The sequence below is a fragment of the Salvelinus sp. IW2-2015 genome, unplaced genomic scaffold (genome assembly GCF_002910315.2).
Source record: "Salvelinus sp. IW2-2015 unplaced genomic scaffold, ASM291031v2 Un_scaffold6915, whole genome shotgun sequence".
Classification (NCBI taxonomy): Eukaryota; Metazoa; Chordata; class Actinopteri; order Salmoniformes; family Salmonidae; genus Salvelinus; species Salvelinus sp. IW2-2015.
Window position 1 is genome coordinate 7,862 of NW_019948176.1, and position 4,356 is coordinate 12,217.

Consider the following 4,356-nt stretch of genomic DNA (forward strand, 5'->3'; position numbering starts at 1 on the left):
GTGGTTAGAGGAGGGCAGGCTAGGCTAGTGGTTTAGAGGAGGTAGGCTAGGCTAGTGGTTAGAGGAGGCGGCTAGGCTAGTGGTTAGAGGAGCAGGCTAGGCTAGTGGTTAGAGGAGGCAGGTAGCTAGTGGTTAGAGGGAGGCAGGCTAGCGCTAGTGGTTAGAGGAGGCAGGCTGGCCTAGTGGTAGAGGAGGAGGTAGCCTAGTGGTTAGAGGAGGCAGGAGCCTAGTGGTTTAGAGGAGGCAGGTAGCCTAGTTGGTTAGAGGAGGCAGGTAGCCTAGTGGTTAGAGGAGGCAGGTAGCCTAGTGGTTAGAGGAGGCAGGTAGCCTAGTGGTTAGAGGAGGCAGGTAGCCTAGTGGTTAGAGGAGGCAGGTAGCCTAGTGGTTAGAGGAGGCAGGTAGCCTTAGTGGTTAGAGAAGTAGTCTAGGGTAGGAGGAGGCAGGTAGCCTAGTGGTTAGAGGAGGCAGGTAGCCTATGTTAGAGGAGGGAGGTAGCCTAGTGGTTAGAGGAGGCAGGTAGCCTAGTGGTTAGAGGGAGTAGTTAGTGTTAGAGGAGGCAGGTAGCCTAGTGGTTAGGAGTAGCTAGTGGTAGAGGAGGCAGGTAGCCTAGTGGTTAGAGGAGGCAAGTAGCCTAGTGGTTAGAGGAGCAGGTAGCTAGTGGTTAGAGGAGCAGGTAGCCTAGGGTTAGAGAGGCAGGTTTAGCCTAGTGGTTAGAGGAGCAGGTAGTCTAGTGGTTAGAGGGAGCAAGTAGCCTTAGTGGTTAGAGAGGCAGGTAGCCTAGGTGGTTAGAGGAGGCAGGTAGCCTAGTGGTTAGAGGAGGCAGGCTGGCCTAGTGGTTAGAGGGAGGCAGGTAGCCTAGTGGTTAGAGGAGGCAGCTAGCTAGTTGGTTAGAGGAGGCAGGCTAGGCTAGTGGTTAGAGGAGGCAGGCTAGGCTAGTGGTTAGAGGAGGCAGGTAGCTAGTGGTTAGAGGAGGCAGGTAGCCTAGCGGTTAGAGGAGGTAGGTAGCCTAGCGGTTAGAGGAGGCGGGTAGCCAGTGGTTAGAGGAGGCAGGCTGGCCTAGTGGTTAGAGGAGGCAGGCTGGGCTAGTGGTTAGAGGAGCAGGCTTAGTGCTAGTGGTTAGAGGGCGGGTGCCTAGTGGTTAGAGGAGGGAGGTAGCCTAGGTGGTTAGAGGAGGCAGGCTGGCCTAGTGGTTAGAGGGCAGGCTGGCCTGTGGTTAAGGGCCAGGTGGCCTAGTGGTAGAGGAGGCAGGTAGCCTAGTGGTTAGAGGAGGCAGGCTGGCCTAGTGGTTAGAGGAGGCAGGTAGCCTAGTGGTTAGAGGAGGCAGGCTAGGCTAGTGGTTGAGGAGGCAGGCAGGCTAGGTAGAGGCTGTAGTGGTTAGAGGAGGCAGGTAGCCTAGTGGTTAGAGGAGGCAGGTAGCCTAGTGGTGAGGAGGCAGGTAGCCTAGTGGTTAGAGGAGCAGGTAGCCTATGTGGTTAGAGGAGAGGCAGGTAGCCTAGTGGTTTAGAGGAGAGGCAGGTAGCCTAGTGGTTAGAAGGCAGGTAGCCTAAGTGGTTAGAGGAGGCAGGTAGCCTAGTGGTTAGAGAGACAGGTAGCCTAGTGGTTAGAGGAGGCAGGTGCCTAGTGGTTAGAGGAGGCAGGTAGCCTAGTGGTTAGAGGAGGCAGGTAGCCTAGTGGTTAGAGGAGGCAGGTAGCCTAGTGTTGTAGAGGAGGCGGGAAGCTAGTGTTTAGAGGAGGCAGGCTGGCCTAGTGGTTAGAGAGGGAGGTAGCCTAGTGGTTAGAGGAGCGGGTAGCCTAGTGGTTAGAGGAGGCAGGCTGGCCTAGTGGTTAGAGGAGCAGGTAAGCCTAGTGGTTAGAGAGGCGGGTAGCCTAGTGGTTAGAGGAGGCAGGCAGTGTCTAGTGGTTAGAGGAGGCAGCTGGGCCTAGTGTTAGAGGAGGCAGGCTGGGCTAGTGGTTAGAGGAGCAGGGCTAGGCTAGTGGTTAGAGGAGCGGTGGCCTAGTGGTTAGAGGAGGGAGGTAGCCTAGTGGTTAGAGGAGGGCAGGCTGGCCTTAGTGGTTAGAGGAGGCAGGCTGGCCTAGTGGTTTAGGAGGCAGGTAGCCTAGTGGTTAGAGGAGGCAGGCTGGCCTAGTGGTTAGAGGAGGCAGGTAGCCTAGTGGTTAGAGAGGCAGGCTAGGCTAGTGGTTAGAGGAGGCAGGCTAGGCTAGTGGTTAGAGGAGGCAGGCTAGGTTAGTGGTTAGAGGAGGCAGAGCCTATGGTTAGAGGAGGCAGGTAAGCCTAGTTGGTTAGAGGGAGGCAGGTAGCCTAGTGGTTAGAGGAGAGGCAGGTAGCCTAGTAGTTAGAGAGGCAGGTAGCCTAGTGGTTAGAGAGGCAGGTAGCCTAGTGGTTAGAGGAGGCAGGTAGCCTAGTGGTTAGAGGAGACAGGTAGCCTAGTGGTTAGAGGAGCAGGTAGCTAGTGGTTAGAGGGAGGCAGGTAGCCTAGTTGTTAGAGGAGGCAGGTAGCCTAGTGGTTAGAGGAGGGAGGTAGCCTAGTGGTTAGAGGAGGCGGGTAGCCTAGTGGTTAGAGGAGGGCAGCTGGCCTAGTGGTTAGAGGAGGCAGGCTGCCTAGTGGTTAAAAAGTCGCAGGTTTAAGTTTATTCCACCTGAGCGAGTCTGACTAGAAGTAAGAGAACCACTATGATGACACACCAAGTGATGACACCAATCAGAGACCACCATGATGACCACCAATCAGAGACCACTATGATGACACACTAAATGATGCCACCAATCAGAGACCACTAATGACACACATAATTATGACCACAATCAGAGGACCACTATGATGACACACCAACATGATGGACCACCAATCAGAGCCACTATGATGACACACCAAATGATGACCACCAATCAGAGACCACTATGATGAACACACCAAATGATGACCACCAATCAGAGACCACTATTATGATGACACACCAAATGCGTTTGATGGACCTTTTTTTCCTACTTCTAATGCCACTTAAGGGGAAAGTCATCCAATTACGTTACTGAGTTTGGGTAATCCAAAAACGATGTTACTTTTGCACAGGTAACTAGTAACTGTAATAGATTACATTTAGAAAGTAACCTACCCAACCCTGTATATAGGGCCCTACTGTAATAGATTACATTTAGAAAGTAACCTACCCAACCCTGTATATAGGGCCATAATGTAATAGATTACATTTAGAAAGTAACCTACCCAACCCTGTATATAGGGCCCTACTGTAATAGATTACATTTAGAAAGTAACCTACCCAACCCTGTATATAGGGCCCTACTGTAATAGATTACATTTAGAAAGTAACCTACCCAACCCTGTATGTAAGTTGACATACAGTTGAAGTCGGAAGTTTACATACACTTAGGTTGGAGTCATTAAAACTCGTTTTTCAACCATTCCACAAATGTCTGGTTAACAACTATAGTTTTGCCAAGTCGGTTAGGACATCTACTTTGTGCATGACACAATTCATTTTTCCAACAATTGTTTACAGACAGATTATTCACTTAGAATTCACTGTATCACAATCCAGGGTCAGAAGTTTACATACACTAAGTTGACTGTGCCTTTAAACAGCTTAGAAAATTCCAGAAAATTATGTCATGGCTTTAGAAGCTTCTGATAGGCTAATTGACATAATTTGAGTCAATTGGAGGTGTACCTGTGGATGTATTTCAAGGCCTACCTTCAAACTTCAGTGCCCTTTGCTTGACATCATGGGAAAATCAAAAGAAATCAGCCAAGACCTCAGAAAAGCAATTATAGACCTCCACAAGTCTGATTCATCCTTGGGAGCAATTTCCAAATGCCTGAAGGTACAACGTTCATCTGTACAAACAATAGTACGCAAGTATAAACACCATGGGACCATGCAGCCATCATACTGCTCAGGAAGGAGACGCGTTCTGTCTCTTAGAGATGAACGTACTTTGGTGCGAAAAGTGCAAATCAATCCCAGAACAACAGCAAAGGACCTTGTGAAGATGCTGGAGGAAACAGGTACAAAGTATCTATATCCACCGTAAAAGGAGTCCTATATCGACATAATCTGAAAGGCCGCTCAGCAAGGAAGAAGCCACTGCTCCAAAACCACCATAAAAAAAGCCTTGAAATACATTCACAGGTACACCTCCAATTGACTCAAATTATGTCAATTAGCCTATCAGAAGCTTCTAAAGCCATGACATATACAACCCTATATAATCTGTGATACGGAGGAGGACGGAATTCTGAGAATAAATGGATTTCAATAATTTCGGGAAAAAAAAATGATTGAACTTCTTAGGGAATCAACTAAATGTATTGAAAATGTATTAATTTGCCTACGTTTATC

General features: G+C 49.4%; 1 long non-coding RNA gene across 1 annotated transcript; it reads left to right on the forward strand.

Annotated features, from left to right (window-relative positions):
* The first annotated feature begins 961 nt into the window (after positions 1–961).
* On the forward strand, positions 962–2,560 carry LOC139027031 (uncharacterized). Its single transcript, XR_011479061.1, has 3 exons — positions 962–1,001; positions 2,295–2,321; positions 2,370–2,560. It is a non-coding gene; the product is annotated as an uncharacterized lncRNA (long non-coding RNA).
* Positions 2,561–4,356: the final 1,796 nt, after the last annotated feature.